This window comes from Dipodomys merriami, unplaced genomic scaffold (genome assembly GCF_024711535.1).
Source record: "Dipodomys merriami isolate MVZ:Mamm:240054 unplaced genomic scaffold, mDipMer1.0.p SCAF_332, whole genome shotgun sequence".
NCBI classification, from domain to species: Eukaryota; Metazoa; Chordata; class Mammalia; order Rodentia; family Heteromyidae; genus Dipodomys; species Dipodomys merriami.
Genome location: NW_027204849.1, coordinates 819,731 through 847,548, shown reverse-complemented (window position 1 = coordinate 847,548; position 27,818 = coordinate 819,731). Strand labels below are relative to the sequence as shown.

The window sequence follows — 27,818 nt, the reverse complement described above, 5'->3', positions numbered from 1 at the left end:
TGAATGTCCCACTGAAGAGGGAAAACATGAGACAGACACACACCAGCCCTTTAAGTCCCCTGTAAGTCACCACTACCCTCTGAGGGCCAACGCTTGCAGCAAAGGAGCAAAGACGGACAAAAATGGCCACCCTCTTCATCTTTCCCTCTGCCATCAGAAGCAACAATCAGAGCACAAACTCTCAATGTTTGCAGGGCGCATGTTTTTGCCTACCATGGCTGCTGAAGGCTGCTCTGGAAATGCCTGCACAACCACCTTCACAGGCCACCAGGAGGGATGAGCAGCAGGCTAGAGTACAACCAGCTGGAAATGGCCACAAACGAACACCGTTTGGTACCTAAGCTTCTCCCCAAAAGTTCAGCTGTCTGGCAGATTCCATGGCTCCAGGAAATTGCAGAAGACTGACTCTGCTAGTGCAAGCATTTTTTAGGTAGGGAAGCCATTCCTAACGAATGCTTCCTGCTCTAAAATTTGCCCAAGAATCCTCTTGTGATAGCTGGGTCATTCATGAATATGCTAAAAAGTTGCAGACGTGGACATTACAAAATACTGCTAGATGTGAATTATACCTCAACTTTTAAAAAAGAAATAATGAGTAGACAAAAAACTATGTTCTACGTCTATTTAAGGAATATATTTTTTGGACACAAGCATCTTAGTTGAAATAATGTCAGTTGACAATATATTACATTTCAAATGTATACATAACAATTTTAGACTTAAAAACGTTATATAAAGTCTAAAATGGAAAAACAAGTGGGGAATATGCTAGTTACATTACTCCTTAGGATGAGTCATGAATCTCTGGTACATGCTAAATATTATAAATGGTCTTTATTATAGACTTACTTACATAAGTTAGAAATTCCAAACCTTTAAAATAGCTTTTGAAAAATGAATTTGTTGGGAAGGGCAATGTTCACTATTTTTCTTTTATTATTTAGATAATAAATATCCAAAACCTAGTATATACATTTGTTATGTCTAAATTCCCTTGTAGGAAAAATAATTATACAGAAATCCAAAATAATCATACATATTTTGAAATCTTAATAGAACTAGATGACTATTAATTATTAGTGTGATAAGATGTCAATTATTAACATTTAAAAGTTTTGTTAGTACAATAATGGAATAATTCACTTTAATTCCAGCGAAGTAGACAAAATTGCCACCTATTTAATCTCCCTGATTAAATAAACAACTACTCACTGAGCAGTTACCATGTCCACAATATGGTAACAGCAGCTCCCATATTTCAAAAAAAAAATATATATAATAGCAAGTGTTGAGGATCTTATGATTTTAACCTATGATAACAAGGAAGCTATTAAAAAGTCTGAAACAGGGCTGGGAAGGTGGCTCAGTGGTCGAGCGCTTGCCTTGCATGCATGAGGCCCTGGGTTCAATTCCTCAGCACCACATTAGCAAAAAAGAAAAAAGCTGGAAGTGGCGCTGTGGCTCAAGTGGTAGAGTGCTAGCCTTGAGCTGAAGAGCTGAGGGGCAGCACCCAGGCCCAGAGTTCAGGCCCCACGTCCGGACCCCCGCCCTCCCAAAAAAAAGTCTGAAACATCTACCATGTCAAATAAAACCAAGACCGGGAGAGCAGTTGGGAGACTAACACAATGGCCAGACCCAGCTCAGCAAAGAACTAAACTGAGGTGTGGGCAGGGAAGTTTGACAAGCAAGTAAAACTAGCAAGTCTTATCAAGGTAGAACTGACCCAACACAATCCAAAAACAAATACTCAAGGTAAGCAGTCTGCCCTTACTCCAGCTACGTTCACTGGGCAATGACTATGTCTCCACAGATTCCAACTTCCTCTGTAACGCAGGATAATGGTAGCAGTGCCTGCATATCAGAGTTGCCAGAGAACTCAACTAGAACAGAATGTATGTAAAGCATGTAGCCTGGTGCCCCTTTCATGGGAAGAAAATAAACAGTGGTCCCTGGGGCACTACTAGGAAGAACAGGAAGAACTGGGGATGGAGACAAAAGTAGAGGTTAGCTAACTACACCACTTGAGGCCTGCGACAAAACTGTTGAGTCTGAGGAGTAAGGAACAGTACAACTGCACTTGTGAAAGTAAACTAACAACATGAAGATGGCTTGCTGCTGAAGTGCTTCAATGCCATAGGAAAGGACTGGGATTGAGTAAGTCTGCTAACTTCTACACCTCAGAGTTAAGAGCCCATCTATCATATTATGGTTTTTTTTTTTTCTAAATGAGGCAAGAAACCCACAAAGAACTACCTCAAAACTCACCTCACTCACAGATACACACAATGAGTTCATGACCAGAGGAGAGAATGAAAAGAGTAACTGCAACACACTGCCAATATGTATGATAGCATAGAGAAACTCAACAAAAGAAGATGATCAATAGGGAATTCGGGGGTGAGAGGGGAGATTGGGGGGCAGTAAGACTCTTCAGGTGAATACTAGCAGGAGGGAGTTGAGCTGGCAGGGTGGATAAAGCGAGTTGAATACTGTTGAAATAGATTATTTGTAACCATGATAACAGAGCAAAAAAAAAAAAAAAACTGTTGGGGGGGGAGAGGAATTATGACAGAGGAGTAAACACTGGTGGAGAGAGAACAATGACCCTTCCCCACATAACTAATATGTCAGTTTACAAAAAAAAAAATCTTTCTTCAAAAAAAACTATAATGCAGATCACAATGGCTCATGTCTGTAATCCTAGCTACTTGGAAGGCAGAGATCAGAAGGATCATGGTTTGAAGCCAGCAGTGAGCAAAAAGTCTAAAGATCCTATCTCAACCAATAAAATCTTTGTGTGTGAATGAGAAACTGTCACTCCAGATACACAGGAAGCATAGTAAGAAGGCTAGATGGGCATAAAGGCTAGAGCCTATCCCCCAAACAACTAAAGCATGGGGTGGGGGGTGTAACGCTGGGGGTATGGCAGCTGAAATGATACAGCAACTGTCTAGTAAGCACCAATTCCTAAATCCAAACCCAGTATCACCAAAATCAACAGGTAAGTAAATAAAATAAGTAAATAATTTAAAAACACTCAAGAGTTTGGAAAAACTGAAATGCCTTTCACATGCTAGAACTACATCTTTAATGATGATAAATTTTAAATATGAAAATGAGTTTCAATCATAACTTTTAAATTACGGCTTTCAATTAGGTAAATATATTTCCTGAAATATTTTTCTACAGAAACTCAATTTTTAAAAAAGAGATAATTCTATGAATACTTAGAATGCATTTTCTGAATAAGTTCAAATCCTGTATTATATTCCTTTAAGCCAATGCCCTCTCCCTGGCTTCAGTTTAGTGTTTCATTATGTTACTTTCACATATATGTAATGTATCTGATTCATTTCACCTCCAGTACCACCTTTCTCCCTCCTCTGGATGCTGCAACAGACCTCCTGAGACACTCACGTTGCTTCCACCCCTCCACCCCCCAACGCCATTCAAAGTTATTTGACTTGGTGAGTTTGACTTATCTTACTTAATATGATGATCTCCAATTACATCCATTTTTCTTCAGATGACATAATTTTATCCTTCTTTATGTCTATATAATACTCTATGATGTATATATACCATCTTCTTTATCCATTTACCAATTGTTGGGCACCCAGGCTGATTCCACAGCTTGGCTTTTTGCCAACAGTGCTTTGATAAACACAGATGTGTAGCATCTCTCTTGTATGTTAATTTACACTCACTCCTTCAGATATAGACCCAAGAGTGATATATGAAGGGTCATAAAGTCTATTTTTAGTTTTTGAGGAAACTCCACACTGATTTCCTTGTAATAGTTTATACTCCCACAAACAGTGTGTGAGGATTCCTTTCCTCCACATCCTCACCAGCATTTGTTACTTTCTTGATAACTGCCATTCTGACTGAAATGAGATGGAATCTTAGTGTAGTTTTGATTTTCCTTTCCTTTTCAGCAAAGGATGTGAACATTTCTTCATATATTTATCAGACATTTGTACTTTAGAGAACTGTCCAACTCATCTGCACGCTATTTGTTCTTTTGTTGTCTTGTGCTTTTTATTCTGGATATTAATCCTTTATTCATCAAATAACTAACAGGAAAAGGTTTCTCCAATTCTCTGTGTTGTCTCTTGATTCTAGTATCTATTTCTTTTGGTGTACACAAGTTTTTTGTCTAATGCAACCCTGTTTGTCTTGCCCCTATTTTCTGGTCATCCAGACTGGTCAGATAGAGCCACCATGGCCAGCTCACGCTGAACACCTGATCCTGGGATCTTATTCAGAAAAGGGTTATTCCTATAATTTCAAGTGTTTTCCCCAAGTAGTTTCAGATCTTACATTAAGATCCTGGATCTCTTATGAATTGATTTTTTTTTGGGGGGGGGGGTCCGGTCGTGGGGCCTGAACTCTGGGCCTGGGCGCTGTCCCTCAGCTCTTCAGCTCAAGGGTAGTGCTTTCCCTCTTGAGCCACAGCACTACTTCTGGCTTTTTTCTTTTTGCTTATGTGGTGCTGAGGAATCGAACCCAGGGCCTCAGGCATGCAAGGCAAGCGCTCTACCACTGAGCCACCTTCCCAGCTCCATCAATTGATTTTTGTACAGGGTGAGGATAGGGGTCTAGTTTCAGTTTCTGTTTATAGATAACCAGTTTTCTCAACACCAAATCATTGAAAAGTCTTTTTTTTTTTTTTCAATGCTTGTTTCTTGCTCCTTTGTCAAAACTCAGCTATGACTGTGTGGATTTATTTCCAAGTCTTCCATTCTGTTCCATCAGTCTTCATGTCTGTACCATGCTATTTCTGTTACTATGGCTCTGTAGTAAGATTTGAAGTCCCATATTATATCTCCAACATTGCTCTTTTTGCTCAGGATTACTTTTGCTATTCAGGGCCTTTTATGTTTCCACATGAATTTTCGTGTTGATTTTTCTGTTCCTGCAAAGAGTAACTTGAGACTTTCATAGGAATTGAGTTTGCAGAATGTTCTCAGTAGTACTGCCAATTTGGACATGGGGCGGGGGTGGGGGGGGGTGGGGGGTGGGGTTCCAACTTTTGGTGTATTCTCCATCTCTTTCTTCAAGGTTTTATAGCTTTAATTGTAGAGGCTGTTCACCTCTTCAGTTGATTCCTAGGTTTTTATTCTTCTTTTTGAGGCTAATCATGAATGGAATTAAACCATTCTAGATTTCTTTCTCAGCCTGTTCATTTCTGGTGAATTAAAAAAGCTACTGACTTCTGTATGTTAATTTTATGTCCTGCTACAATGCTGGGAGTGTTTATCATACTAAGATGTTGTTTTTTTTTTAATGATGGAATCTACAGATCCCAAAAACCTGACTTTTTCCATATGAATAACTTTTGGTTTTTCTTGCCTCATTACTGTGGCTAGAATTTCAGAATATTACTGCATAAGAGTGGGGAGGAACTGATTTCAGATATTTACTTTGAAATATAAATGTAATTTTACCATAAGTATTACAAACTCCTTTTCTATAATCATCTGTCAGGCTTTAATTCACAAAAGTATTACATGAATTTGTCTCCTAATTCTACAAGGCCCTACTGCAATCTTCTGTAAATGACTCCCAATTTTCCTTCCTTTTTCTTTTTTCTCCTTTTTAAAATTAAACATCCTCATCTTCTAAAAATAAGCAATCAGAGCATAACATTTTTAAAGTTGGTTACTACAAAGCCATTGCAAGGTTAAATGTGCAAACCACAGTACATCAGAGAGACACAATGTGGATGTGTGACTGAGCATGATTTTACTCATCACATTTGAAGTTGCAGGAAGCCAGCAGATCTCAGGCTGGGCAAGCACTGACTACCCACAATCCCATGGGGTGGGGATCAGTGGACCAGCAGCACAAGTTACACGACGACCACAACACCTCTGTCCCCATCTTCCTGGAAGACAAGGCAAGGATGGGCAGCTGCTGAATAGTGAAGTGAATCAGGCAAGAACAAATAGTTGGGAGTAAGTGTGCAATAAACATCACTACTGAGTCTTGGGCTGAAAAAGCAAGGATAAAAATGATCAAAGAATGTACTGGTTGAAAGACATTTTGACTAGGAATTTTTAAGAATTACTGTAGGAAATAAGTGATTTTAAACAAAGTCTTCCAATCACTTTTATACAGGGCAGCATATCCAAAATCAATTTTCTGTAATTTTCAGATTGATCTGACAGTGATCTGATTCAGTTCTCTTGTTCCATATGAGGGAAACATGAAACCACCTAAATGTATTTCCTTTTTCTTTTTATAACTCACTTCATGCAGCCATTTCTTTCTGTCTCCTTCCTACCTAAGTTCTATAAGGTGCTGCCGGACTGGTGTTTAACAAAGACAAGGCCCCTCCTGTGACTCAACAAGGCAGTTATTACTATACACTGTGGATTCAGTACGTTCAACTGTAATCAGAAGCAAAACACAGGCAAAATCCTAACTAGGGCTGGGAAGGTGGCTCAGTGGTAGAGCACTTGCATTGCATGCATGAGGCCCTGGGTTCGATTCCTCAGCACCACATAAGCAAAAAGAAAAAAGCCAGAAGTGGCGCTGTGGCTCAAGTGGTAGAGTGCTAGCCTTGAGCTGAAGAGTTGAGGGACAGCAGGATGGCACCCAGGCCCAGAGTTCAGGCCCCACAACCGGACCCCCCCCAAAAAAAAAATCCTAACTAGCCAATGAGGCAAAATGTTTCTAGCTATTGTAATAGAAAAATAACATCAATTATGCCAAGACTCTTATAATCTTAGGATTAGTTAAGAAATAAATTAGGCATAAGCAAATGATAAATACTTTAAGGAAAGATCTTTTTCTGATTCACGGTACCTTCACAGAAATTGTTGCATCAAAATAAATGTATGACTGAGAACTGGTGGTTCATGCCTAGAATCAATCCTAGCTCTTCAGGAGGATGAGATCTTAAGAATTCAATTCAACGCCATCCCAAGCAGAAAAGTCTGCAAGATGCTCTCTCCAATTAACCATCAAAAAGCCCAATCTGTAGTAAATGAAGAACCCTAGCCATAAGGAAAAAAATGAAGGACTGGTTTGGGGGTCCTGAGTTAAAGCCTCAGTACCAGAGGTAGGTAAGCAGTAGGTAGATAGATAAGATCAAAAGGTAATAAGAGATGCTTTCAATTTATTACAACTTATTAACACAAGACTAATGACTACCAAAGCCTATCAAGTTGTTTGCAGTATAATTTATTCACAAATGTATACATTTGTAACTGTTAGTGAAATGAACTCCCTTCCCTTCTCCACAGCTTGGCACACTCCCTTCCTAGGCAACACCAGGCCCATGTAGTAAAGGCAGTAAATAATCTACTTCCAACCACCTTTACCTTGGGATGGCACTTCTCTGGGGCAGCTACCACCAATATAAGGCAACAGGGGCCCCTTAGAGTGGCCTTCAGGTCTGGGCAGCTGCAGGACCAGTTATCTACTACTTGGACAACAGCCATAAATCCCAGTCTGCCATGATGAAGCCCCTGGCCCCCACATCCACACCAGGGTCTCCGCCTCCTAGCCCCTTCTAGCCCCTCCCAGACCTCCTATGTTATATAGGTCACCCCAGACAATAGCCGGTGCTTCTCATTCTTCCCTTGTGAGAAGGAGTCTTCCTGGCCCCCTTTCCCAACAATAAACCTTTCTTTGTTCTCTGTACCTGGATGTCTGCATGTTTCTCTGGCAAAGTCTAATTAATCTTTCATTTAATCTTTCACTAAGTGTTTTAAAAGTTTTCATTTTCAGACAAATTATACTGGCCTTGATTTCTGCAAAGTGCTAGTTAATTAACATGTTTCATTGAATCTCTGGGAAAATCCAATGTTACAGTTTGCAACATGTCTAAATAATCAAAGAAAAAAAATGTTGAACCAATTACCAAGAACTGCTATACCACACAGAAACAATGAGTTTAATTTTTTTCCACTTTGAGTCCTATAAGTGAAAGTGGAATGGAAGATTAATTTAAGAATAATTAGGGCTAGGAAGGTGGCTCAGTGGTAGAGTGCTTGCTTTTGCATACATGAGGCTCTGGGTTCAATTCCTCATCACCACATAAACAGAAAAAACTGGAAGTGGTGCTGTGGCTCAAGTGGTAGAGTGCTCACCTTGAGCTGAAGAGATGAGGGACAGCCTAGGCCCACAGTGCAAGTCCCCACATCCAAAAAAAAAAACAAAGATTAATGAACTCAAGGCCCGAGTGCTGTCCCTGAGCTCTTTCACTGAAGGCTAGTGCTTTACCACTTTGAACCACAGCACCACTTCCAGTTTTCTGGTGGCTAACTTGGGAGTCTCACAGACTTTCCTGCCCCAACTGGCTTTGAACTGTGAGCCTCAGATCTCAGCCTCCTGAGTAGCTGGGATGACAGGTGCGAGCCACCAGCGCCTGGCAAAAAATTTAAGTTGTATTAAGACCTGTCCCTTCTGACAGAAGACCATGGCAGTAAGATCAGTGGTGTCATGCTTTATAGTTAGTCATTCATCTAAGTCTTGCAAAGTATCATTTTGATATTAATTTTTTAATAATTAATAGGTTTGACCTGCAAGAATTCAAAGAAGGCTTAAGCAAAACCTAAAACTTCTATGATGCAAAGAAACTAATATAGAATTATACCATGTGGAATTTATTTTACTGAAATAATATGTTCACGAAATTAAAATATCTATACTACTTTTAGAGCTATTATGAAGACTATAATGGGTTAACTGATTTGGTTTATTTTGTTTGAAGTGACCTTGGTATGACTTAGCAACAACAAAATCAACTTTTCAGTGACACAGTCACACAGATGGTAGGCTAGACACTGCCAATGTTTTAGGTTTAGGAAACACTTTTAATTTTTAAAAATTTCTCCATGCTGTGTTTATTGCTGTGCATATGTTTCTGACTGCCAAGGAATTGTTAAACTAATCGGCATGAGATTCGTTTTGTTGGAACACAGCTGGGTACTTTAGTCATACAACATCTGCTTCCCAACGTATCTTCTGCCTTTTTTTGTTTATTTCAAAATTGTCACAGTAAAGTATATATGCTTCTTCTCAATATTTGGAAGCTGAACTTGATATTCATTATTATGATTTATTATTATAGCATAAATTATCAGTAGCTTATGAATGACTAAAAGCCATCCAGTAAATTCAAGAATCTAAAAAATTTGAAACTCACATCAGTTTGTAAAACAATTTAGCTAAAAAGTCATGTAATAATCAGATGTTAATTTCTACATAAATATCATTATGCTCTCCAACTTAAGACATGAGAAAATAACTAAACCTTCAAGTTGTTAATATAAAAAGAAAAATTATGAAATACCCACAGAAAAGTACATACTTGATTCTGCAGCCAAATAGGTTTTTTTTGGTGTTCTAAACTCTTTATAATAGAAGAGCTCATTAATCGGGTACTGAATTATTTCTATCTTCAGCTTCTACTGTTTTGTTGTTTGTTTTTTGGAGCACATGTTAGTCCAGAATCCTACCAAAGTACAAAAAAGTAACACCAAAAAAAGTAACACTCAAATATAGGTGACTGAACTCATGATACATTTTATCCCAAATGCTTGTCTTCAAATTAGTTGAAAGTCATGAACTATTTCCTTATGGGAATAATGTATAAGAGTAATTACATTTTGGGGACAGTCTTCAAAGCTAAAATGTGAAATGTAATTGAACTAAAGAGTTATAACAGCACACAGTCCAAATATTCCTTATACTTTGTTTCTTTTAACACAAAATTATTTTCCAGATCTAAGAAAGTCCTCCTATTCTTCCTTTCTTCTCTGTACTAGGGAATGAATGAATCTAGGGCCTCAGCCTCATGCATACCAAGCATGTGCTCTACCACCTGAGCCCTGGCCCTTGTCTCCAAATAAGCATCTGAGTAACACATCCTACCAATTACTGGCAAAACACAAGCCCCAAGATTGTTTCTCTTTTCTCTCCAACTAGCCAAAAGTCACTAGTGTGAGAAGGCAATCTAATAACCACTTAGAGTCTAGGTACTAGGAGGCAGAACTACTGAAGACCCTATTGTTTCCATTGAATCTAATAAGAATAGCAGGAGAAGGCATAAACATGACGTGCTAAGGAAGAGGAAGAGGCTTTGGTAGGCAACTAATGCTGAAGATGTGTAGATCTTTTTTAAAAAAACAGCAGCCTAACTTCTGGCACTACCTTGGTTAGGGTCACCAACAATAAACTCCTTTATCTTCTCTTATTTAAAAAAAAAAAATGCAGCAACCAACAAGCTACCAGGAGGACCCTAGCAGTTACATAATTGGTTATTGTGTGTCTGGTGGTGACTGGGTCCCTTGGTTTCTGAAGCTCGGTGAGAGGAGGGGAGATACTCAGAAGGAGCAGTAGTAATATTTTTAAGTATATGTAAGCCAATGAGATAGGAAAATATTTGAAATGTCCATTTTACAAAATGTTATGTGAGGAACACAGCTGACTTACTCCTATCATACAGATGATGCAAGTTAAGACGCTTTCTGAACTGGCTCAGGTGACAGAACAAGCATGCTGCTCCACCACATGGACAGCCCCTTCTGACTGGACACCGGCAGCAAAGTCATTCTCTAACTCCTATGAGGCAGCGGCACACTCCTTCCTGGAAGGAGGACTGCTGGTCTCATGTCAGCCACTCTGTTCTCCCCTTCCTGTCTCATGCACCAAAGCCTGGGTAAAGGAACATCCAGGAGGAGAGCAGTGGTGCTTCTCGAGCAGGCCATGCAAGCAATTCCAGCAGTGAGATGAGAGGGGCCTCAGCAGGGCTTGCCCACTCCCTCCTTCTCATGTCCTCCAACTCTGGACACTGCACAGCAGCTGTGCGGATACCCCAGGACCATAAGGAAAAGGGAGGGAGAGACCTTTCCCTGAAGATACCTCCAAGTTTACTATGTGAGGCATTCAGACTATTTTGCTCAGCCTGTTGGTCAGTTCTTCTCCCACTTGAGCCGTGTGCATTCTTACCTACACTACCACCAGCTCCAGGTCACGTGTGTATGCTAGCCCTGTGTAAGTCCTCTAAGCACACAGTGCATTTCATCCTCACAACCATCTAAAGCAGGTAATGACATTAATCACAATTTCAAAGGAAAATAGATTTAGATGCTTGCCAACTGCTCACTAAATGGCAAACTAGAATCCAACCCCATAGCTGTATGATATCCAAGTATTTGTCCTTTAAATTAATTATACACATTTGTATAACCAAGGAAGAAGCAAGTTTAAAAATTAAAAAAAAAAAATGGGTCAAAATAGGCCCAGATTTAAGTCCCAGCTCTAGCACTTAATAAATGAGCAAATTGTTAAGTTCGGCTTTCTTATCGTAAGATGGAGATAATAAACAATCAAATATAATATAATGATACTTAAAAAATACATTGGGGCAATTTAACCTATTCAATTGTATCTAAAACTACTAAGCCCATTCCCTAGCACATAGAGACAAAAATCTTACTTGTTCTCACAGTGCTCATAGTCAAGTGAAGGGACAAATAATGCAGTGTAGTAATCTTAAGAGTCATCCAAAAAAAAAAAAAAAAAGAGTCATCCATAGAATGCTATAAGAACAAAAAATGAGGAGGTGTCATAGAGAGACTCCAGAAAACGACCTCAGTACAGAGCTGTGAGAGCTGCCACATGGGAGAACAGAACAGCAGTGCAAAGGCACTGAGAGAAGAGAAAAGGTGCAGGAACTACAGGTAATTAAATATCCATCATATATGTTTGTAGACTGAAAGAGAACTAAATATAAATGTACAGAAATATTTCTGCCAGTGGCAAACAAAGTTAAATGATAAATAAGGGAATAAGAAATCATTAGCAATCCTTATTCAAGTTCTGCCTTCTTTCTCCTTCTATTATCTAGGAGGAAAACAACTAACAGCCATAAATTAATCATAAGCTAATGAGATAGGCAAGAAAAAAAAAGGAGAGAAAACAAGGGTCTAGAAAAACCAAGACACTTAATTTGATATGAATAATTGAAGTGGTAATCAATTAAAGGTAGCACCTACTCTTCTAATGCCAATGTTACTCTTATGAAATAGTAATAGATAAAAATGGGTTTATTTCCACACCTGTTTTGAGGGAAAGACTGCAAAAGAATATTAAATAATAAAAAAATATGAAACAAGTAAGTAAAACTAGGCTAGACATGGGAGTATATACACAAATCAAAGAAATTAAGGGAGATCAATCTTTTCTAAGATTAGTAGTAGTAGTAGTAGTAGTAGTAGTAGTAGTAGTAGTAGTAGTGGTAGTGGTAGTGGTAGTAGTAGTCAGTCACGGGGCTTGAACTCTGGGCCTGGGCACTGTCCCTGAGCTCTTCAGCTCAAGGGGAGCATTCTACCACATCAGCCATAGTGTCACTTCGGTTTTCTGGTGATTTATTGGAGATAAGAGTTTCACAGACTTTTCTGCCCAGGCTGGCTTTGAACCGCGATCCTCAGATCTCAGTCTCCTGAGGGACTAGGATTACAGGTGTATGCTACCGGTGCCTGGCTAGATTATTACTTTTAATTACTCCTTTTTAAAGCATACTTAAAATATTTTGTGTATGTTTATTTTATTTTTATATGACATCTTCCTTATGAATGTCATGTTCAAATAATTCTATAGATGGATATGCATCTTGAAATTTTTCAGGAACAAAAAAGATCTATGCATTCTTCTTCACAAATGTAACAAATACACATATAGACAAACATTGAGGGTAAAGAATTAACAAAATGTAGACTCTAATTCAGCTAGTCAAAATAAGTAAGCAGAGCAATACATAAATCACTGTCTTGCCAAGAAATAGTTCTCAGTCCAGGAACTCCTGCAGTGTAAAGTGGAAAACAGGTCTTTTTAAAATAACTTTAATTTGACTGCTTTTTAAATAACCTTCAAAAATCAGTCTTTAAGAATGATCTCATTGTAATATAAGCTGTGCAGTTACAATTCAATTTTTCAAAGTGCTTCAACAATACAAAAAAATGTTTATCAAAGAAGCACCAAATGGAAAAGGAAAAAAGGCAGCATTTAGAATCTCTCCTTAATTATTAACATTACCCAGCTTACTGGTTATGTAATATCCTTTCCATTTTAAGTAAATGAAAAAATTAACCCCCCAAATAGCCTAATTTTTTATTTTTGAACACTTTAAAACTCCTTGTTGATCTACAGATTGATTAGTCTTGTTTAAACAAAAACAGAAAGGAACCACTTGGGCTTTAACATGTGAGTGGCTTTATAACTCTTGCACACTAATTGGCCATTTGAGATAGATTTGGTTTTACTTTACAAATGTTCTCATATCTTAGTTCTTCCTGCACATAAAAATACAGAAAGCAATTATACAATTTCACTTATAGAAGACTTTTTGTATATAACACTGGAATTGTAAAGAGGTCTGTATGAGATTGACTGTTATTCAGGCCCTTTCTGTTATATACACTATAACTTTCCTAAACCTAGCCATTATTCATCATTTTGAACTATTTAAGTGTCATTAAATAGTTCATCTGACATGTTATAAAATATACGGAATATCTGTATGTATACATTCAAGAAGATTGTCAACAGTTCTCTCCCTCGATTCTGCAGAGGCTGTCTCTTCCCCCACCTCTGCAGGAAGGAATGACAAGAGGAGCATCTAAAACCTAAATGTGCTGATTTCTCCCTCAGGAAAAACTGATGATGCTGTCTGGGAAGGAGTGAATTGCTCCCCATCAGACTGGACCACTGGTGTGGTGATCAGCCCCGCACCCTCGACAACAGCTCCAGAATACCCACTGCCAACATTTACCACTCGGGTTCAACAAATGGCAGTGTGGCCACCAGTCTGGCCACAATCCCAGCCAGCGGGGCCACCAGGCAGCCATGCTGGGTGACAATCCCAAAGTCTTTTGCTCTCGTCAGCTGGTCTAAGGCAGAAGATGAGCATAGAGGAAGCTTAGACAGGAGAGTGAGCATCTGCCGCTCAACTCCTGAACACATCTGCCAAGTCCCAGAAGTCCAATGGCAACAGCACAAACTCCAACATCAGTAACAACATGTAAGTGTTTAATTACTTCCCAATAGCTAATTCAATCCTCAAAACAAACTCATAGCAACAAAATGAGACCTTTAAGATTCAGTGTGCTAAGCAGATTATTAGTGTCTTTTAATTGTTCAATGAAAAATCCAAATACCAGAATTTCCCTTGCTAGATTTACAGAATGGCCAATGATGCTAGAAAAGGTTAAAACTGGTACAATACTTAGCTTTCCCTTTTTAGACTTGATAAATGTATAGCTTTCTCAATTTTTCCTATCTTAGACATTTAACTATAAAATAAACTACATCAACTGTTTAATTTCTCTTTGTAACACCTGCACTTTTACATACAATAAGCAATATAGTAATCACTTTAAAATACTTATTAAATGAACAGCTGAACTAAGAACGAAGAATGTATAAATGAATGATGTGCTTGTCTAAGACCAAGCTAATAAAACTCACACTAGCTAATTAAAGTTAATTAACCACTTCTCTAAATTTTCCTTGGCTTTATTTCTGCAAGCATAAAATTCATCTGCATATTTTCAAAATGCTTCAACTAGGTTAGTAATTAGAAATGCTCTCAAATTTATACAATAATATTTTAAGAACAAAAAGGACAGAGAAGAGACAAAGTAGGTATTATTGTGTTTATAATGAAGTTATTACCCTTACTATACTGAAAGTCAAAAAATTAATTTAGCCATTAAAAAAATCCATTAAGATAAATCATCTTGGTTGAATTTCAATGAACAAAAAAGCCAAATGGGCTATTACTATGTACATGTTTATTAAGTGCTTACTATACTGAACACTAAAATCTAATTTCCCTAGATGAAAAAGAATTTCAACTCAGAATTCTAAAATATGTGAGATGTTCCATTCTTAGAGATGGAGTACCAAGGGGTAAAAGTAAGCAAGAAAGAACTGCTTCTAAGAAATAACTGCTTCTAAGAAATAGTATTCCATATAGAACGTATCAATACAGAATAGGACTTAACTGTGGAGTTAATATGCTTAGTTTGTGAATCACACGCACTGTATAGCAACTAACAATTCAACTGTAAACATCAAGTGGTGCGGGTGGCTGGCTGTTTGCACGCAGGCAGGCAGCTCAGGGAGTAGGGCTGGTGCCCACAACCATGAGAAACCAAGAGAACACCTGGCAGACCAGCAACAATGGAAGAAACTGGAAGTCACCAAAAAGCCTTCAACCCCCACAACACCAGGCTCAGCTGGCATATCACGAAGAAAGGTCTTAAGCAACATGAAGAGTTCAGAAGCTCATGAGAAGAAGCCACCAATCTTAACACCTCTAAACAAGAACTGTGCCTCACATTACAGCCGTTGGGGGTGAAGCATCACTTCTGTGGTATTGTACGGCTCTCAACAACAGCTCTCAACAACACAGTGGTCATAGCTCCCATTTAGAAGCTCCTCATCAGGCAGCAGCTACATGCAATCAAAACCAGGATGCGGTACTTCAGTTGAGGAAGGGTGGATTTCAAAACCTGTGTTGTGGGATCCTTCCCCCACTGATGGGGAAAACAATGAACTTCACTGACCCTTATGTCTGGCTCGCACGAGGGTCCACCCTGCCTTCTCTGTAGGCATGTTAGTGCTCCCAAATGCTTGCAGGGCCACGGAAGCCATTTTCACTCCACTGGATCGAGTTCAGACACTGCTTCAAGACCACAAGCATCGTGACAAATTCACAAACACATATCAGGCTCTCCAGGCACTGAAATGCTGTGGGACTGGGGAGTATTATCAAGGTTTGGTACCTATTCCGTTCCGTAACGGATGCAGCGATGTCCTTTTCTTTTGGTCCCATGAAGGATCATCTCCCTACTGCAACTTGAAGTGCTCATCTGGTCAATAACCTCATCTGTGGAGATGTTTTGGATGCAGTGTTGGGATTCTTGTTTTTCTGTTAATGTTGTAAAACTTGCATAGTCTCAGGTTGTTGGGAAATTTCAGTCTTTCTTCAAGGTTTTCCTAACAATCTGGCTAAAACAGAAGAGAAAACTGGCAAATCTTTTCAGAGGTGCACATCTGAATTATCACTGGTCCCTCAGCTCTTGGGAAATAATCAATGCAACTTACGAGTTCTTGTTAAAAAGTTATATGAAAAAAGTCATTGGTGAAATTCCACTTATCAACTAAATAGACCTAAGAAGAATGTGGTTTGGCTTTGTTCCTAATAGGCCTAAATACAAGTTGATATCAGGTCCATATACAGTAAATATGGGCAACAAGGTTCTTGTTAGCATCAACAAGAACAAATAAAAGGCTAAGAGAATTCAGTAGGAAAATGTAAGAGGTTTGGTTTTGTTTTTAATCATTACCCAGGAGATTTAGGCTAACTGCCTGGCAAAAAGTATGTATTTGATTGGTTTTGAAAGGGTAACCTACTGAAGCTATTTCTCCTGAAATAGCTTCTAAGCCTTCCCTATTGAAATATAATGACCTTGAGCATCCAGAGGAAATGCTCTTCACACCTGTGACTTCTGGGGCTTCATTAATGTCTTACTCTATTTCTTCTTTTCTCTGAGGAACACCTGCAAAGGTTCATTAAACTCAATATGGTAGCAGAACAGAGAAGAAAAACCGCTTAGTTGTAGGCCAATTCATGATGAATTTGTTGGTATTAGTTAAGCATTTGTTGAGATAGTCATTATCTAGACTTTCTGTTTTAACTTGGTAGAATCAACCAGCTAATAAAAGTTCCCATTTTGCTATCTAAAAACAAAAAAAACAAAAAAACAAAACCCAAGTGATGCATTAAAGATTAAAAAAAATCATAGTGAGAATAGAACATGAAAGACTGTGGATGGAATGGGCATGGAGCTCAAATGAATAAAACCTAAGATTCTAATCTGGCTAAAAAGCAATATTTAAAAATACAATTCATGCAGTTCCATGAATGCAAGAACCTTCCATGTCTGTTTTGTTTACTCCTAGCACTCAGCACAGCCCTGACACACAGTGGACATACAATAAATATTTGATGAATGGAAAGAGATAAATAGGACACTGTCTTTGTATTTAACACCAAACAGCAAAGGACACAGAGGAGACAAGACTATCAGGTGAACAAAGGTGAACTATGAGTTGAACAGAGACTTCAAGGAGAGTAAATAAATGAGAGAAAAAGGCATGCTATTCTTTCATACAGTATTTATAAAATATGACTGAAGGACAGGAAGGTGAGGGTGAGAAACAAGTCCATGGGGCTTGAGCAGTCTGGGTAAGTTAAAGGGTATATATTTCAGGGTGTCGTGAAACATAATGAAGTACTGCTATTACTACAGTGTACACTCTACAATGACATAAATCTGCCACTTTTCTGCCACAGGATAGCCTGAAAAAATGGGCACAATTTATCTCCTCGTATATGTACACCGTCAAATGAGATTTTACAGTTCCTTTCACTAAAAACAAGAGTACTCTAGTCAACTCTTTCATTTTAGCTGTCCTATGGTATTTTTGCCAGAATAAAGCAGAAGTGGGCAAGTCCCAGCTCTAAGCCTCAAAGGTTTCTCTCGCAGAGCCTTTTGCTGGGAAAAGCCTATTTAAGGCTACTGAGTAAAGATGCCCGGTCCAGCCAGCCCCGCTGACCAGACACCCGGTCCAATCATCCCCACTGGCCAGACGCCTGGTCCAGCCATCCCCACCAACCGGATGCCCTGTCTAGTAATCCCCACCGACCACGCAGCCCAGCCATCCTCACCAACTGGACACCAGGTCCAGGCATCCCCACCAATTGGATGTCCAGTCTAGACATTCTCACCAACCAACCAGACGTGCAGTCCAGTCAGTCCCACCGACCAGACACCCGGTCCAGTCAGCCTCTATTGCTTAACCATCCACAGATTTGAAAGGACCAGAACAAAATTTTAGGATCTGCATCTATACACAGATATAGATAGTATATCTATATGACATATATAACATATATATATGTTGTTTTTATAGTAACACGTCACTATTAGCTTGGGAGACACAGTAACAGGCCACAGACTGCAAACACCCTCTATCCCAGATGGCCAACCAATGCCTAGAAGTAAACTATGCTACTGCCCACAATGCATACATGAGCCCAGCCATGACCAAAAGAGATGCACACTAGATCAACCTATTGAGTCATAAGCTAAATGATCATTCTCATCTCACTACATTTTAGGGTGGCGAATTAATCCTCAAAAGCATTCTGGATATACTCTAACATCAGAGCTTAGAATAGTACCTGTCACTTAGGAGGCATTCAGTTTAGTGAATGAAATAGGAGAAATTTTGAAGGTCAAAAGATAAGCTTTATGCCAGTTTGCAAACTTAAGTTTCCACTAGAGCCGGATGTGTAAATTAATTGAGTAAAGTTATCAGTATAGGAGAAAAAAAAATAGGATTATAGTTCAAAATTGTAACACTAGGTTAAAAATTCAAGATTAAATGTAAAATACTCATATTTTGTAGGAACAGGCATTTTCTTTAAAAATGAAAATTGTAAAAAGAAATTGTAAGAGTCCAAAACTGGAAACATCTCTAATGTCCATCAACTGCTGAGTAATTATAAAAATGTAATATATACACACAAGGAAAACAATATTCACTAATATAATGGAACAAATTTATAGCACAAATTTAAAAAAATATGCTCAGTGAAGAAATCAAATGGAATATATATCCATATGAAATATTATAAGAAGAAAACTATAGATACAAAAATCAGATTGGAAGCCAGGCACTGGTGGCTCACACCCGTAATCTTGCTGGTAAGGAGGCTGAGATCTGAGAATCCCAGTTCAAAACCAACTCCAGCAGTAAAGTCGATGAGATGCTTATCTTCAATTAATCACCAGAAAACCAGTGGCACTGTGGCTCAAAGCAATAGAGCACTAGCCTTGAGTGAAAGAGCTCAGGGATAGTGCCTACGTCCTGAGTTCAAGCACCGTAACAACCAAAAACAAACAAACAAAAACAACAACTTAAAAAAATGTTTGGTTGTTGCCTAGGACTAGAGGTATAATGGGAAGTGACTGTCATGATATTTGTTTTCAGGATGATGGGAAATATGAAATTACATTGTGGTAATGACTGCACAATTAAAACAAGTTTATGTTCTATATCCCAATAAAGAAAAAAGAACTGGCAAGGTTTGAGAAAAAAATAAGTGGGAGGAAATTTAAGAAAACACCTTGGTTTAAAACACTGGACAGGTTTACTCCTTACTAAAAAGGCAATGTGGAAGAAAAGTAGATTTATTGGAGAGTAGGTCTGACAGGGCATATAAGGGAATCTAGCTGAGGATGTTCAAAAGAATATACTGAAAAAAGATATATCATTCAACAGTTATATACTAGCTGGACACAGTGTACCAGGAATCAAGGCTGTTCCTAGAAATATGTATTTGACCAGAAAGACCCAGTCCTCACTTCTGGAAGTTCATATTTAATGAAAATGAAAACCTTAAAGGAGAAGAGTTCATGAATCAATGCATATTGTGAACAGAGAAAAGACAAAAATAGAGATGAGTTTTAGCTACTGATGTGGCTGAATTCACCAAGATGGATAAAGAATGTAAAAGAAAGAAAGTTGAGGATTACTGATTGAGACAGTCTTACGTGACTGAACAAAGAAAGTAGAAAGAGCCATACAGGAGACAGAAGATCAATCAGTAAATAAGTACAGTCCTGATAGCTAAAGAAGAGTTCAAGAAAAAGGGAGAAACAATTCATAGTATTGAGTAGCAATAAGAATGGAATAAAGAATGGAAATGTATTTGAAATAGTTTGGTTTAGTACTTGATTCAACATCTATTTTTCAAGCACCTAGTATAGTATACACTAGGTATTTTGTGTGTGTGTGTGAGAGAGAGAAAGAGAGAGAGAGAGAGAGAGAGAGAGAGAGAGAGAGAGAGAGAGAGAGAGAGAGAGAGAGAGAGAGAGAGAGAGAGAGAGAAAGAGCATGCTTTCCTGGGGCTTGAACTCAGGACTTAGGTATTCCCTAAGCTTTTTTGCTCAAGGCTAGCACCCTACCACTTGAGCCAGAGCGCCACTTCTGCCTTTTTGGTGGTTTAATGCGAGATAAGAGTTTTACAGACTTTTGCCCAGGCTGGCTTTGAATTACAATCCTCAGATCTCAGCCTTCTCAGCAGGATTCTAAGCGTGAGTCACCAGCACCCAGCTCTGACTCTTATTCTGAAGAGAAGAATGACAGGATCTGATTTAGTGTTTTAAAGGAGCAACTCAGGGATGCTATGAATGATTATGGACACTAAGGTAAAAACTGGGAGACAGGAAAGGAGGCTCCAACCCATCAAATGGCGGTCCCAAGGCTGCAATGTGGAGTGGTCTGACACAGAGCAAGTGGCAAATGAACATACAGATAATAGGCCTTCTAGACAGACTACCTTTGAACCTTGAGAAGCAAGCAAGGCAGAGATAAATCTGTGGCCTAGACAACAGGACATAACACCAAATAAACTGAGAACAGTTTAAAATGGAGGTGGGAAAAGCAGAAACCCATTCATGTATTCATGAATATGAAGGATGAGATATCTGTTAGATGTCTAATAATCCTTTGAGTAAAAGAGCGTGTCTACAGGAAAGAGGAGTCATAAGTACAAAGGAAGGAGACCATGAAAGTGATAACTCCAAAACCAAGAGAAGAAAAGGGAAGAGTGCCCTACGAAACCTCTGCTCCTCAGCCAGGATTCCTCTGTGCCCTCAAAATATATTTGTGGGAGACTGCTGTCGGGTAGTCAATGTATACTACACAACAAAGAAAAGCAAGGGAAGGGGTGGATTGGGAGGGACAGGTGAAAGTGTGGAAAGGAGTGACATTGATCAAAATGCACTGTGTTCATAAGCAGCTTTGTGTAATGGCAACTCCTTTGTACAACTATTTAAAGATAACAAATTTTTCTAAAAAGTATTTGACAAATGTATGGAGATAATTTTGATCATTACTACTAGAGAATGGATGAGGAGTCTGAGGAAGGAAGTGCAGGTAAAGGTATAACACCAGTGAATGAGGTGTCTGAGGAAGGAGGTGCAGATGAAGGTATAATACCAGTGGATGTGGGTGTCTGAGGAAGTACAGGTGAAGGTGTAACAGGAGTGGATGTGGGTGTGTGAGGAAGGAAATGCAGGTGAAGGTGTTAACACCAGTAAATGAGGTGTCTGAGGAAGGAAGTGCAGGTGTAGGTATAAGGAAGGAGGTGTAGGTGTAACACCAGTGGATGAGGGTGTCTGAGGAAAGAGGTGCAGGTGTAGGAGTAACACCAGCGGATGAGGCTGTCTGAGGAAGGAAGTGCAGGTATAGGTGTAACATCAGTGGATGAGAGTGTCTGAGGAAAGAGGTGCAGGTGAAGGTGTTTCATCCGAGGCAGCAGAGTGAAAGGCACTGAGGAAGTCCGAAGCTTCACTAGGCAGTGAGATACGGGGAGTTACACTGCCCTCCTGCTGATGGAAGGTGAAGACCAAATATGTAAGAGCAGAAAGCACTTCCCAGCTCAAGAGACAGCCCTCCTACTCTGCAGCCCTACAGCTCCCTCTACTGACAGAACGGAGCCCGGTGCTGCCTGGAGAGGGTACAGTGGAAGGAAAAGTGGATTGAGAGCAGGCAGGCAGAAACTGTTAACTACCACTCACTCCTACTTTTTATGTCTCAAAAGGATTTAAAAGTAGTCACAGCTTAAAAAATCATTCCCAGGAAAACCACAGACTAAGAAGTTATTATAATGGACTATACATCTTGACCAAGTCTCTATGAGATTAAATGTCTGAATAATTACTATTTACAAGGGATTTGGGCATAAACAGACTTTGAGAGTTTCAACCATGTACAGAAAAATAAAAATGACAGGAAAATAATATATTAATAGTTTATATTTTCCCAATGTTCTTACATAAGTAAATTTTACTTTTGAAATTAGGAATATTTAATTTTATTGAAGCCCCAACCACTCATGAGATTAATACTGTATAGCCTCTTATGTAACAGGATTCTGAATTCCTTTCAAACAGCATACATTAGAAGGAAATCATTTTGCAAAGTAAATCCTGAAGTTGTAGGTTATTTCCTAATAGCTGTGGATTTAGAAAATAAATCAATGTTAATCCTTTCAAATATTATGAACAGTACCAGCAAAGTCATAGAATTATATTTAATGATTCAGGACTACAGCTCTAAATGAAGATCAACAAATTTTTTTAAAATCTAGAAAAGAGAAGATCAGCCAGAGCAGCAGAAGAATATCCAGGCAGAGTCACGTCATCCAGGTACAAGGTCTCTACAGAGCCAACTGTCAGCTGTCTAACCTAACCCCAGGCTCTTCCTTGAAGAACATTTACAAATAGCCATTAATACATAAATACGCTTATCCTAATTAAAAGCTGTAATTTTTTTTTTAGGTCCAAGACCAGAACTTAAACTTGGTACCTGATGCTTTTGCTCATTGGCTAGTGCTCTACAAACTGAGCCATGCCTCCAACCCTTTTAATTTTTAACTTTCCTATTTGCTGAATCTTATCTTTTGTTTTTTCCCCAGACAATACCATAATCCTAAGTGATGAATCACAGTATCCAGTATTTTAGTACTACTCTGAAGCTGTTTTTTTTTAAATTTTTAATCAAGTATGCTGTTATTTATTTCCACTTAACTGTTTCATGTAGCTGTACTCCTTGTCTCAACCCTTCCTTCCTCACAAGATCAGAAACAATCTTTCAAAGTTATCTGGAAGCCAGGCATCGGTGGCTCACGCCTGTAATCCTAGCTGCTCAGAAGGCTGAGCTCTGAGGATTGCGGTTCAAAACCAGTCCAGGCAGGAAACTCTGTGAGACTCATCTCCAATAAACCACCAGAAAACCAGAAGTGGTGCTGTGGCTCAAGTGGTACAGAGCTAGTGTTGAACAAAAAGACTCAGATACCCAAAGCATGGTTTCAAGCCCCAGACTGGCTGGCGCGCACGCACACGCACGCGCGCACATGCGCGTGCGCACACACATACACACCGACAGACCCTATCTCATAATCTGCATGCATTACTAATTGGTAAACTTATTACTTGGTAAACTGACACTCATTCTTGGTGGTTTGTCATAAGGATAGTTTATGACTGAGTGGTTCTCCTTTATTTAACTGGTAATTGCTCGCAGCTTGGGTGATAACAAATTCAGATTCTAGAAGATAACAAATTCAGAGGTAGAGTCCTCTACCTCTAGGTAGAATCTGAATTTGTTCTGCTAGATAAAAAGAGCACTAAAGACCTAAATCTATGTTAAATATCTAATTCCTGGCTTGGTACTTTTCAGACCATGCTAGCATTATTAACCTGAACCCCAAATGCACGAGTGGTCACAAATTCTGTCATTTGGACTTTTTTTTTTTCTTTTAACCCTCCCCTTAGTCAAAGCCCAAAGGTTGTTTTCTTTGCTTCCTTCTAGAAGCAAGTGCTCTTTCCCTATAACCCTTTGTCCTTTCTGTAAGGCTGCCTCCAATATGGTGCCACAGCTTATGGAAGTTTATACCCATATTCCTTGCAACCCTCAACTCTCAAGTTCTACATCTGTAGGTCTCCAGTGTATCCAGTGATTTCAAAGCCATCATGCTTCCTCATCACCTGCTAGTTCCTTTTTATGCTCACCTATGGGTTACTTTTTTAAAATCAAGCTTGTTTCCAAGTCTTATAACTGGAGGATTTAGTCAGCCATATTGTCAGAACAGATCAGTGAATGTTTGTTCAGTCTAACACCATAATCTATCTCAATGTCCACACACTACCCAGCCGGAAGGACCTGTCACAGAAGCTCCTGCAGGGAGTCTACTCTAGAAGGCACATTCCTACAGAGCAAGTATTTTATAAGTCACTTCACTTGGGTGGCAATGAAATCAAAGATATTCAAATACAAAATGTTTGTATTACAGTAATTAACCAGCTAACTGGTCTAGTGTGAATACAATTCAGAAACTGTTTTTAAAACATGAGATTATTTGCTTTAGCAGTGTTCTATTTAAGTCAAGGAATTTACTTTTGGGTCATAGCATGCATCCTGATTTATCCCAAATTATACAGCAGTACTATTGTAATTGTCTCCCAACATCTCTTTTCATATTCTAAAGAAATGTCACTAAGCTAAAATGTCACATATTACTTTGTAAATTAATCAGTCATTTCTACCAAGTCTGTTTACAATAATAGAGGATTTTGCTTGTGAACTACAAGATACAATTAGTATCTGATCAGAAAGTTCTGCTAAATATAATACCTCCATTTAAAAACCTATTTAAAGACCAGTGTACCAGGCCTGTGCAACATACTAAAAATGGTACACACAAGTATGGAATTTCCAGAACCAGCCATTATTCCAAATTCTTTTTAACCTAGTATTTTCTTGAGCTACTTTAATAAATAAGAAAAAATAGGAAATATACTTTTCTTACTACCATAATATATTTTTAAAGTTTTTTCCTGTGGCTTGCATTTTGGTTTGAATAATTGATATTCAGAATAATCTTGGAAAATTTAAGCCAGTTAACATTGCATTTTTTATTTCTCAAGAGATAAAAATGAATGAAACTCAATAATACTAAAGTTGATATTTAGCTGTAAGCCAACTAACTAACCAGCAACATCTCAATAATGCGTGTTTTCCTTGTTGTCAGCTAACAATGTCAGCAGTAGGAAATTGTGAGGAAAACAATGTGAGTGGACATTGAAGATGTGCTGATATTGAAGACATCAAGATTTAGTGTAGAACTACAGTAATAAAGCATTGGATTAGGATCAGTATCAGAATGAAATAAAATGGAATGGCGTTGCACCATGCAGTACAGTAGCCACCAGATACATACAAGTTCAAGCATCTGAAATGGAGGCTAGTACAGTCAAAAACTAAATTTCTAAGTTTTAAATTCTTACTAAATTTAAATTCAAGAAATTACCTTTAGCTGAGTGTCAGTGGCTCCTCAGGAGGTTTAGATAAGAGGATTACGGTTCAGAGCCAGCCCAGGCAGGAAAATCTGTAAGACTTTTATTTCTAGTTAACCACGAGAAAACTAGAAGTGGCACTGTGGCTTAAAGTAGTAGAACACTAGCATCCAGTGAAAACGCTTAGGGGACAGCACCCAGGCCCTGAGTTCACGCCCCATGACAGACAAAAAAACAAAAAACAAAAAACAAAAAAAGTGATTACTGAGCTACTGAAAGACTTTTCAACTATAGTGGACCAACTTGTCAATCTACTTTTTCAGCCGTGAATTTTTGACATCTAAATACAGGTCCAGAACTTAAGATGAAAACCATGGGTCTTCCTCCATCAGAAAGAATGACATTTCCCCATTTGTTAGGAAATGGAAAGGTTTGGAAAAAATTATATTAAGTGAAGTAAGCCAGGCCCAAAGAAACATAGGTCCCATGGTTTCCCTTATCTGCAATATATAGTATAGGTATGAGTCAAGCGGAAAAGGTCAGATAATGTGATGTTAGGAAAATGAACCCTTAAATATGTATTTTAATGTTTTCGTTTCTTTCATGCATGTGTTTCTAACGCATTTATAAGATTATTTCTTTGTTGCTTTGTATGTCCCTCCCCCACAGTGTAACCCCCGCTTTCACTATATTTGATGTCAGTATAACATGTGGAGGAGATGGGGACAAACAAGTCGTTTAAGGATTCAGGTGGACCTGTTGCAACAATGAGAAGTACAAAATGTCATGTCAAAACCAGCTTTACAATGTCGGTGTGTGGGGGGGAGGGGGGTATAATTGGGTGGGGGGAGGGGGGAGGCGGGGAAGGGAGGTGAAGGGTAAACAAAGGAGGAGGCTGCAATGCTTGGTAAGAAATGTATGCATTATCCTACCCATGTAATTGTAGCCCCTCTGTACAGTATGTTCTCAAATAAAATAAAATTAAATTAAAAAAAAAAAAAAAGAAAACCATGGGTCTAAACTGAGATGTACTGTAAATATAAACTATATTTCCTATTTCAAAGACACAGTACAAAACAAGAATGCAAATTTCCTTGTTAATGATTTCACATTCTAGCATTGGAAGGCACACGGCAGAGGCTAGACTTGGCTACAGAGTGAGAGCGAGGCTTCAAAAATTACATTCCATGCTCAGGCTGTTTTCACACACTAGTGAATATCTAACTATGAATAAACATGAAAACGTAACATGAAATTCAGTGATATGACTAGAGCAGAACTGAGAGAGAATTACAGCACTATTTATAGCAGGAATAAGGATATGATCTCAGTCAGTAATCTAAATTAGTAATCTGAGTTAGGTAAAAAAACAATAACTAGGAAACAGGATAGAGATGTAGCCTCAGTGGTTGAGTTCTTGCCTAGCACATACCAGTTTCTGGGTTCAATCCCAGTACTGCAATCAATCAATCAATGCAAAATAAGCAGAAGGAAAGAAATAAGGAGCACAATTAATGACAGTGAAAAAATTTAAAAATAGAGAAAATCAATTAAACAAAAAGCTGGCTATTTGAAAAAATAATATTAACTAACCTCTATTTAGTAAGACTGGCAAAAATTAAAGAGAGAAGATACAAATCACCAATATCATAAATAAAATGATGGTTATTACTGCTATTACAGAACCTGCTGCTATTAAAAGATAATAAAAATAGTATGAACAGCTTTATAGGCATAAATTCAACAATTTAGAGGAAATAGATAATTCCTCAAAACCTTTCAACCAAGATGAAACAGATAACCTGAATAGTCCTATAAACATTAAAGAAACTGAATTTATAATTTAAAACTTGTGAAAAAAAAGAAATCTCTAGGCTTAGGTAGTTTTACTAGAGAAATTCACATATTTAAAGAAAAATTAATACCAATTACATATAATGTTAGTATCTAAAAATGGGAGAACATTTCCCAACTAAAACCATTTTATAAGGCCAATATTCTTTTTCATTTATGATCATATTAAAATCTGTACACAAATGTTCATACCATTTCTATTCAGAATAGCCAAGAACTATCTTCAATAGGTATAGCTTTAAAAACTCTCATCAAACTACTGATTCCAAAATCTGGATGAATCCTAAGTAACTTATGCTGAATGATGAAGCCAAACCCAAGAATTAAATACTGCATGATTCCATTTCTATAACATTTTTAAAGTAACACGGACTGGTAGTCACTGATGTTAAGAAGAGCAAGGTAGAGAAGAGGAGGTGGCTCAAAAACTGTTCTGTACCTTGCCTCTGGTGGTAGATACACAAACCTAGACAAAAGACAAAATGAGAGCCAAATACACACATACATATGCATACATACATACATACACACACACACACACACACACACACACACACGAGTGCAAGCAAAACTGGAAGGGACAGTTGATGTAAACTGGTCTACTGTGTCAAGGTCAATGTTCTGTAATGAATACTACTATAGAGTTCATAAGAGTTTATCACTGGTGAAAATGTATACAAGACCTATTTATGTGTGAATTCACATATCTCTCAGTAAAAATATGAGTTAAGCAAAAAACACTAATTGCTATTGCTTCCTTACAAACAGTAAACAAGTAGAGACTGAGGCTGAGCAATTTATCCATAACCTTAGAGTTCACACCAATAGAAAGAAAACTTCCAAGAATGTTCAGTGATCAGTCCAACACCAAATTAGTTACCAAATCATTTATCAGCTAATCAGTAAGCAAAGTCTCATCCAAACACATTTTTGGCTTTTTTAAAGCCAAGGTAGTTAAAAAGTTACAATATAAATAAGAGAACAACAAAAGTAGGCCAGTAACACACT

General features: G+C 38.3%; 1 protein-coding gene and 1 pseudogene across 2 annotated transcripts in view; one reads left to right on the top strand and one right to left on the bottom strand.

Moving 5' to 3' along the window:
- Positions 1-27,818, bottom strand: part of LOC138803080 (membrane-associated guanylate kinase, WW and PDZ domain-containing protein 3) — a 154,666-nt gene that overhangs the window by 105,866 nt on the left and 20,982 nt on the right. The gene's annotated exons all lie outside the window — the stretch shown is intronic.
- LOC138803090 (mitochondrial nicotinamide adenine dinucleotide transporter SLC25A51-like) lies at positions 15,290-16,188 on the top strand (annotated as a pseudogene).